Source organism: Chenopodium quinoa, unplaced genomic scaffold, assembly GCF_001683475.1.
Source record: "Chenopodium quinoa cultivar QQ74 unplaced genomic scaffold, ASM168347v1, whole genome shotgun sequence".
NCBI lineage: Eukaryota > Viridiplantae > Streptophyta > Magnoliopsida > Caryophyllales > Amaranthaceae > Chenopodium > Chenopodium quinoa.
The window spans coordinates 3243465-3254322 of NW_018742484.1; the positions used below are offsets into that span (position 1 = coordinate 3243465).

The 10858-nt window shown below is 38.8% G+C and overlaps 1 long non-coding RNA gene across 1 annotated transcript; it reads right to left on the reverse strand.

The window, feature by feature from the left end:
- Positions 1-793: 793 nt before the first annotated feature.
- Positions 794-10441, reverse strand: LOC110719404. Its single transcript, XR_002511087.1, has 7 exons — positions 9349-10441; positions 9117-9157; positions 4129-4365; positions 3913-4036; positions 3530-3822; positions 3308-3424; positions 794-1306 (listed from the first exon to the last, which is right to left on the reverse strand). It is a non-coding gene; the product is annotated as an uncharacterized LOC110719404 (long non-coding RNA).
- Positions 10442-10858: the final 417 nt, after the last annotated feature.

Here is a 10858-nt window from a genome sequence, read left to right on the forward strand (position 1 = left end):
TAAGATGGAAGATTTCTACGAAAATCAATTTGAAGCTCGGTACGACCTTGAGAGATGAGGTTTTTTTACGGTAGATTTTCCAAAGATGGAGGTGATACCACTTCTAGGAGTGAAGGCGAGAAGATTTAAACACTACTAGAAAATACCTCATTTACGACGGAAAAAATCCGTCGAAAAAGGCAGTTTCCGACGGAATTCCGTCGGAAACCGTTGTCGGAATTCACTTTGTAGGAATTTTGGCCAATACCGAGGATTTTTCCGTCGGAAATGACCATGCCGACGGATTTTCCAACAGATTTTTATTTTCCGGAGCCTATGTTTGACCTGAATGGGAAGTTCGTCGCAAGCTTCCGACGGACTGTATTCCATCAGAACGTTTCTCAGATTCCGACGGAATATTCCATCGGAACTGTTTATAAGTCCGACAGAATATTCCGTTGGAAGCTAAGCTCGTTCCAACGGATATTTCCGTAGGAAGCAGGCAACGTTCCTACGGAATTTTCCGTCGCAAACTTCCTATGGATATATTTCCGTCGCAACCTACCGACGGAAAAGTCCGTCGGAAACTTATACCCATTGCGACAGATTTTAAATCCGTAGGAACTTTGCGACGGAAATAACGACGGAACTTTTTCGAGTTTGACTTTTCCTACGGCACATTGCTACCCTTTGATACATGCACTTCTTGCTTCTTATATTAACGACAAAACAAAATTAATGGTTTTTGTGCAAATATATATATATATATATATATATATATATATATATATATATATATATATATATATATATATACTAATTCTAATCTGTAAAGCCAAGTAATGTAATCTAAAATTAGTACTAATAAACACTACGTTAATTACAGCTAAGCAACTGCGGGAGTGCATGCTCCACCACTACCCGGGTCGTCGTCCCTGGGATCTCGAAATGGAGGTCGCACGGTGGAACAAGGGTCGTTGTGGTAACGACTCATCATCCTCTCTTCCAACCTCTTCTCCATTTCTTCCATTTGGGCTCTTACTGAGACTTGAACTCGGGCTTGCATCTCGAGTTCTATTTCTTCCCGAAGAGCCTACACCTTTATTTCCACCTGATCTTGCATCTGAGAAACAAGGGAGGGCGTGTACTACATGGAAGATGTGGAAAGTCGACCCATCTGACTGCCATAGTAAAGGTCAGCACTTCCGCCAAGTCCCTTCACACGTCCTTTTTTGTTCTGACCACCCACTGTCTCCTAGTACAGCTCATTCGGACTCTTCTGAGTCCTTTGAGTGCTAGCCTCCTCAACCCTCTTTCGGTAGGCCTCCTACAAGATAAACATATGAAAAGGAACAAACGAGTTAGTTAGTTATATAAATAAGTTTTGGGTACCATATTCATGAAAAAATAAACCAAGTAACATGACATAGGTGACTTCTACTTAGCCCAATTACTTCTTTTCTTAGGAAATGAGCTCTTTTTTTCTCATTCAATATCAATTAAACATAGTTTTAGGTCTAAAGTCCTTGAATTGACAAAAAAAAACAAAGTAACAAAGTTTTACATACAATATTCATGAAAAACGCACCGAGTATGGCCTAAGTGACTTCTATGTTGCCCATTTTCTTTATTTCTTAGTTAATGTTCTCATTTCTCATCCAAACATGTCAAACGTACATAGTTTTAGGTGTCTAGGGATTGAAATGACAAAAAAACAACACTTTAAGTTTTGGGACGCATTTGGAGCGAAAATGAACCAACTATGGCCTATATGACCTATTCTGTGCCCATTTTCTTCATTTTCGACCAAATGAACTATTTCTTTCTCTAAACATGTAAATTATGGTTATTCTAAGGAGTAAATGCCTTGAAATGAAAAAAAAAAAAACAAACAAGTCCCTAAGGTTCGGGACGCATTTGGAGCGAAAAAGAACCAACTATGGCCTATATGACCTATTCTTTTCCCATTTTCTTCATTTTCGACCAAATGAACTATTTCTTTCTCTAAATATGTCAATTATGGTTATTCTAAGGATTAAATGCCTTGAAATGCCAAAAAAAACAACACATTAAGTTTTGGGACGCATTTGGAGCGAAAATGAACCAACTAAGGCCTATTGACCTATTCTTTGCCCATTTTCTTCATTTTTGACCAAATGAACTATTTCTTTCCCTAAACATGTCAATTATGATTATTATAAGGATTTAATGCCTTGAAATCACAAAAAAAACAACACATTAAGTTTTGGGACGCATTTGGAGCGAAAATGAACCAACTATGGCCTATATGACCTATTCTTTGCCCATTTTCTTCATTTTCAACCAAATGAACTATTTCTTTCTCTAAACATGTCAATTATTGTTATTTTAAGGAGTAAATGCCTTGAAATGCCAAAAAAAACAAGTCCCTAAGTTTTGAGACGCATTTGGAGCGAAAATGAACCAACTATGGTCTATATGACCTATTCTTTTCCCATTTTCTTCATTTTCGACCAAATGAACTATTTCTTTCTCTAAAAATGTCAATTATGGTTATTATAAGGATTACATGCCTTGAAATGTCAAAAAAAACAACACATTAAGTTTTGGGACGCATTTGGAGCGAAAATGAACCAACTATGGCCTATATGACCTATTCTTTGCCCATTTTCTTCATTTTCGACCAAATGAACTATTTATTTCTCTAAAAATTTCAATTATGGTTATTATAAGGAGTAAATTCCTTTAAATTCCAAAAAAAAAACAACGCATTAAGTTTTGGGACGCATTTGGAGCGAAAATGAACCAACTATGGCCTATATGACCTATTCTTTGCCCATTTTCTTCATTTTCGACCAAATAAACTATTTATTTCTCTAAAAATGTCAATTATGGTTATTCTAAGGAGTACATGCCTTGAAATGCCAAAAAAAACAAGTCCCTAAGGTTTGAGACGCATTTGGAGCGAAAATGAACCAACTTTGGCCTATATGACCTATTCTTTTCCCATTTTCTTCATTTTCGACCAAATGAACTATTTATTTCTCTAAACATGTCAATTATGGTTATTCTAAGGAGTACATGCCTTGAATTGCCAAAAAAAAACAACACATTAAGTTTTGGGACGCATTTGGAGCGAAAATGAACCAACTATGGCCTATATGACCTATTCTTTGCCCATTTTCTTCATTTTCGACCAAATGAACTATTTTTTTCTCTAAACATGTCAATTATGGTTATTCTAAGGAGTACATGCCTTGAAATCACAAAAAAAAAAACAAGTCCCTAAGGTTTCAGTACCATATTCATGAAAAATGAACCAATGAACTAAGTTTAGGGAATTTGTTACCGCAATTTCCTAAGCTGTGGGGTTTACTGCCACTGTGGCTTTCCCAGGCAACTCCTTGAAGTGTGTCTTCAGAAACAGCTCAGGAGCTGTTGGCAGCTGGCCCTTGTTCTTCGCCGCCTTTGATACAAAAAAATAGGAATAAACGTTAAACAAGTCACACCCTTGTTACATTGAAATACACAAAAATGCCTTCTAATATAAGATCTTTTTAAATAAACTTACCATCCTTTTTGCATGTTGGGTCGCTGACAATGAACCCTGAAAGTGGGTCCCTCAGACGGGATTTTCCATAGAACCGCCCCTTCTGTTCTTGTTTTGCGCCGACCTCTCCTTGTAAGTTGGATCCGATGCAACAATGTTCATCATCTCCTTGTGGATCTCCTCACTCAGCCAACTTGGCTTGGCGCCATTCATCTTTTGCGTGATGGTGTGGAACATGTCAGGCGTGTTGCTACCCTCCTCCGAAATGTGAGCTTCACTAGCTCGTTCATCTGGGGTGCCCATCTGAATTGTGCCTGCAAATGATAAAATACAGAAGTTATACACAAAACTAAATCAATACAATATCTAAAACATGTATTAACCAAGACCCAAAAATATCATACGCTGAACAATTTCCACCAGTGTTCCTTCGTAGCTGCAGGAACTTCTCCAAAGTTCCTCCAAGGGCCTCGGTAGTATCCAGTAATCGTACCGGATACCGCACTCCGAACCTTAGGATCATCAAACCTATAACAAACGGGAAACAACAATGTTAAACAAGTTCGAAAATAGTAATATAAGCCTTGTATCTTATCATCCATATCATGATATGTACGTACCACAACATAGTATGGTCCAAACACGGGAGCTGTGACTCATCTTGTGACTCGTCCTGTGACTCATCCCGTGGCCCATCTTCTGGAGGAGTGGATGTGGGCGTCTAATCCTCACCCAAATCGGCTGCCTTCGAACATCTCCTCATCCTGGCCGTCGTTGAAAAGGGCGCGGGCGGTCATTTTCTCTTTCCCCTTTACTTTCTTCGACGATTGCCCACTTTTTCCACCCGCCATGACTACCTGAATCAGATGTTAGTAAAATGACAAGATATTATAAATAACAAGTGCAGTGCAACGTAATATGGCTTTTATACAAACACTAAAAAGTTTTACATAAGCCTAATTAATATTTTGATTTTACAATAAGAAGCATACTTTTAAACGAGATTAACATATTCTCCTACTCAGTACTCTCATCACTACTTTCACTACTATCATCTAATACTACATCGATGTCATCATCATCGTCACTATCACTAGAGCCGATACTAGATTCATCGTCTTCATCGCTTGAGATCACAAAGCCATCGTCATCGTCTTCATCTTCATCATCCCTGCCGTAGTCCGGAATGTCATTCAGTGGGCAAAGTGTTGCATGTACTGTTGGGGATGGTGATTGTAGAAACTCTAAGTCCACCGGAGCATCAACCACTGACCGTGCTTGTGTTTTAAACACAAACCACCATTGAACATGGTCCTGTTTCAGGCTAGGGTATGATGCGTAGTACACTTGAGCCACTTGGTAAGATAAGACAAATGGATCATATTTGGGGTATTTCTTAGTATGATTTACTTCGATTAGCCTATATTGTTCGTGTATGTTCATTCCCCTACCACAATCCATCCAATTGCACTTAAACAAAATTGTCTTGTACTGTCTCTTGGGTCCCGTGTAGACAAGTTCAATTATGTTGTCTAAAATGCCGAAGTAATCTCCGCCATCCTCACTTGATACACACACCATAATTCATGGTGAATTTATGCTTGCCATGGGCATGTGTATGGAAATTAAATCCACCTATAAAAATCTCGCCCCAAGTACGAACTCGCCTGAAGGGACGCATGCACAACGCTCGCAGGACATCCGAATTTGGCTTCTCTTCGACCACCTATAAAGTGGTTGAATATCAATATCACGGTTCCTGAATTCAATGAATTGAAATGCAAGATGTAAAATACAGAATTATTTCACGGTTACACCGCGTATATCACCTTGTGATATGAAACCAATTAGAAAATTCAGCTTCGAATTTCTCCATGACTTCTTCTCTACGCAAGAAAGGTCGAGTACTAAGAATGTAGTCCTCAAACTTCCTACGAGGCCAAACACACAATGTAAATCTACAAAGTCATCATTGTAAATGATCATAAATACGAATACGCTGAATACCTAGGCCTAATATACCTTTCGTATTCGCCAAGAATGCCGGTGTTTCATAACACGAACAAATGTGCACACTCGAGTTCTTTGTCATCTAAGAACCGAGTTCTACCCTCATTTGACACACGACCACTGTCCTCTTTGAACAACTCTGGTATATCAGCGACGTCCAATGTGGACTAAACGTCGGCATTCACATTTCGACCAAGATCTCGAGTTTTAGTGTCAATTGTCGACTGAAAGTAATTGGAGCAGAAGTTTGCTATCTCTTCAGTGAGATAAGCATTGCATATGGACCCTTCAACTCGAGCCTTGTTCCCAATTTTTCGTTTCAAATGATTGAGGAACCTGCAATTACAGTTGTTATGTAACTGTATGAACAAGTGATTAGGATGTAAAACAAAGGATGTGAAACAAGGGTATTTGATTTACCTTTCGAAGGGATACATCCATTTGTATTGTACAGAACCACATAACTTCCCCTCGTACGACAAATGTATTGGCAAATTCTCCATGGAGTTAAAGAATGCAGGAGGGAAGATCTTCTAAAGCTTGCAGAGGATCTCGAGTATGTTTTTCTCCAATCGCTCCATGTCACTAACTGATGTTGTATAGCAACACAAGTCGCGGAAGAATTGGCTGATCTCTGTAATTGCATTCTAAATATGGCTAGAAGCAATTCCCTCAAAACTGTGGGCAACATCCTCTCCATGTACACGTGACAGTCATGGCTTTTCATTCCATGGAGCTTACACGCTTGCAAATCTACGCATCTGCTCAAATTGGAGGCGTAACCATAAGGGAACCGCAACTACTTAACCCACTCACACAAAACTTTTCTCTGAGCCTTGTCAAGAGAGAATGGAGCCTTTGGCATGACCTCTTTTCCTCTATCATCCTCTTGAAGATGAAATAATCATGTCATTCCGAGCAGATGGCGTGTCACACGTATGCTTTTTCACATCCATTACAGTGTGAATTAACTGATCGAAGAAGTTCTTCTCAATGTGCATGACATCTAATTTGTGACGAATGAGGAGATGCTTCCAATGTGGGAGCTCCCACAAGGTGCTTTTCTTGAACCACCCCTTCTTTTCATTTTTCAGCCTCTTAATTGAATCGGGTCCATCTGTAGCCTTCGGGAGGTCCTGCACACATTTCCACAGCTCTTCTCCTGACATGATGTGTGGAGGGGCACCTTTCTGTACTTTGTTTTTACAGAATGCAGTTTTACTGTTCCGAAAAGGGTGATCTGTCGGAAGGAATTGTCGGTGGCAATCAAACCAAGTAACTTTACCACCATGTTCGAGCCAAAATGCTTTGCTCTTCTCCATGCAATGTAGACAAGCTTTCTTACCAGTTGTGGCCCAACCAGACAACATGCCATAAGCCGGGAAGTCACTAACGATCCATAGGATGCTTGCTCGAAGATTGAAATTTTGTTTCTTCGAAATATCATAAGTTGCCGCGCCAACTTCCCACAACAGTTTCAACTCCTTTATCAACGGTTGCATGTAAAGATCCAAGTTGCCCTTAGGGTTTTTAGGACCGGGAACGAGTAACGAAAGGAACATGAATTGTCTTTTCATGCACATTGAGGGAGGCAAGTTATAAGGGGTCAAAATGACAGGCCAACAAGAATATTGTCCCCCAAACTTACCATGAGGAGCAAAACCATCTGTACACAAGCCAAGTCTCACATTACGAGGCTCGAGAGTAAATTCTGGAAACCGACAATCGAGGTGTTTCCAAGCTACATTGTCACTAGGGTGTGCCATTGTGCCTTGAACTCGGGGATTTTTCGAATGCCATGTCATTTCCTCCGAAATGTTCTTCGTTGCAAACAGTCTTTGCAACCTGGGTGTGATCGGGAAATAAAACAAAACATTCAAAGGCACTAGGCTACCTTTGGAAGTCTGCTTGTATCGGTCGCTGCCATACACCCTGCATGCAGACAACTGAGCATCATCCTTCCAAAACAACATACACCCTTTCGGGCATGCATAAATCTTTTGATGGGACAATTCCAACCCCTTCACAATCTTCTTCACCTCGTAGAAAGTGTCAGCCATATGGCTGTTGTTCGGAATCGCCTCACTTAACAAAGAAGCAAACCCATCGACACATCTGTGAGGCAAATTATACTCACATTTTAGACTAGTGATTCTAGCGGCCATCTCTAACACAGAAAAAGAACTCCCTTCGTATAATGGCCTTTCAGAAGCCTTCAACAAATCCAGAAAATGCTTAGCAGTTGCATTAGGCTCTTCCTCTGATGAAACACTAGCCTCCTCGGAGTGCCCCTGATCTTGACTATGACCAAAAGCATCCAAAACCATGTCACGATATTCATTGGACCGCCGTTCGGGAACTCCCGGATACCCTTTCCCGTGACACATCCACTCATAGTAGTTAGGTGTGAAACCCTTGCGATACAGATGAATTTTAACCGTATCCGCATCCCAAAAGCGTTTGTTCTTACATTTTACACATGGACACCTAACTTCATTCGGGTTGATCTGTGACGTACTGAATGAATTCATCAACCCCTTTCACGAACTCTGGATTAATACTTTGCCCAACCATCCTTTCATACATCCACCTACGTTGTCTTCGTTTCATGATTACAGCTTCTACACAGCTCACGTATATGTACAATCACATTAGTCATAAACCGTATTTCGCAGTCATTATCCACCAAAGCATTATGGAAATGCAAATGAGATTTGAAATGCTTCCAAAGAGTCCTTATTACTCCAACCTAACCCATCCTTGTACGTTTATTCTCACTAGCGAATGTAACCTAGGTTTTCAATTCTATGGAAAATCCGCAAGCATTTCCCTACAGTTCTCCAAGTACACGATGTAGGCGATTAAACACACCTACATATGTACCCAGAGAACACGGTAGAGAAATGCATGAAAAGGCAGGATTTTCCCTATAATAAAATACAAGGCTTACATTCACCACCTAAGTGAGAATAAGCGTACAAGGACAGTCCCAACCGGGGACTATTCAAGACATACTCCTAATGTGTATGCCTTGAACGGGTATATAGGCATATGATTATGCAAATGATTCATTTATTATATATATATATATATATATAAAGTGAAGGACACATGCATTTTACTAAACAGAGATATATCATAATTAAACTAAACTAAGCAAATAAATAAGAACGCTTATTAAATATTATATTAAACGTTATATCAAACAAAAATATTAAACTAAATACACTAGCATACACTTTATTAAATAAAACTAAACCAAGTTTAACTAAACTAAACTAAATTAAAAAAAACTAAACTAAATTAAACTAAAATAGACTAAACTAACATATTAAATTACCCTAAACTAAACAAAACTAAACTAACATGTTATAATACAATAATTAAAAACTAAACTTAAATAAACTAAACTAATCTAACATATCATAACACAAACACATTCATTTCAAATATTTCAACAAATTAAAATATAAATACAACAAATTGTAAATACAATAACTAAAAACAATAATAAACTAACATATATCTACACATCATTAGGATCTAACTGCCAAGTATAAACTAAATTTATAAATTTAGCTTTAAAATACTCTCTAACCTGTAGATCTGTAGATGTTATTGCCAAAGAACCAATTCAATCTACAAATCATAAAAATATTCAAATTACAAACAAAAAATAAACAAAAAAAAAAGTTTAAACTATATTTATAATTTTAGCTTTTAAGTTTATGCTTGCATTTTGTATAAAAAAATGAATAATCATAGATGTGAACTTTAATTAAAAAATAAACAAAAAAAAAGAAAGAAAAAAAAGGAAAACTGGACATTACCTGCTGGCAGCGGCTGGTGGGCGGTGTGGTTGTGGACCGGCCGGAGAGTGAGGCTTTGGGGTTGGTGGTTGTTAGGGTTTTCCGGTAAGCCCTAGGTGACATGGAGGTTAGGGTTTTCCGGAAAAAAAATAAAAAAAAATAAAACCACAACTTACCGGCGGCGGTGCAACAGCGAAGGGGCGGTTCGGCGTCTGCGTGGCCCTCTCTCTCTTCCTCTTTCTCCTTCTCCCTTTCTCTCTCTTCCTCTTCCTCTTCCTCTGTCTCGCTCTCCGTTTCTCTGTCTGCATTTTTGTGTTTCTGTTCTGTTCTGTAAAACGCGTGTTTTTTTTAATGTTCTAAGCTTCTGACGGAAATTATTCCCTCGAAAAACTCAGTTTCCAACAGAATTTTCCGTCGGAACCTGAATTTTCCGAGGGAATAATTTCCGTCGGAAGCGTTTCCGAGGGAATATTATGTCGGAACCAGAATATTCCGAGGGAAATAAAATCTGTCGGAACGTTACCGAGGGAATTTTCCGTCGGTATGCAACTATTCCGACGGATTTTTCCTACAACTACAATTTCCGCCTGAATTTTTGAATTTTCCTGGGAATTATATTCCGTCGGAACATTTCCCTTGGAAATAAGCCTATTTCTAGTAGTGAAAGATGGCTAAGCATTGCGATCTTCACAACATTCCCTAAGATGTGGAGGTTGTCTTTCTTTGACTTGAAGATGGCTAAGCATTGAGATCTTCGAAAACATTCCCTAAGATGTGGAGGTTGTCTTTCTTTGACTTGAAGATGGCTAAGCACTGCAATCTTCGACAACATTCCCTAAGATGTGGAGGTTGTCACTTTGATTTGAAGATGGTTAAGCACAACGATCTTCGATGACATTCCCTAAAATGTGGAGGTTGTCACTTGAATTTGAAGATGGCAAAGCATTGCGATCTTCGATGGCGCTCCCTAAGATGTGGAATTTGCCACGCAAAGAAAATTTGATTCAGCAAATTGATGTCGCGCTAAGACGTGTACCCGATGGTGCAAGATACACGTTTCTTACCTCCTTTATTTGTAGAATTAATGCTTTTTGCAGGTATCGGCGTTAAAAAGAATGATTTAGGATCCCAGAACATTCTGAATCATTCTCCGTCCCTATCAATCTACTTTGACTTTTGTTTTCGAAACTTACGATTCTCAAACTCAATCAAAATGGGGGCTTCTGTAGACACCTGATTGTGTCTCCCCAAAAATCAAACCCGGTGATGAATATCTTTCACGTCTTTGATTATCGAGTTAGTTGAAAATTTGAAGAGTCTCGTGAAATTCCCTTAAGCCTTGACCATTTCTAACCTTTCCTTAAATGTTTTAAACCAAAATCATTTATTTTGTGTCCTCTTTATAAAACGTCCAAACCATTCTATTTTGGTCCATGATTCTGGTCTAATTATTATGTAGTTGGATGAGGATTGAAAAGAGCTTTCCAACGATATATTATAAGCCCAAATCCGACTTATAACGAAGAAGTTA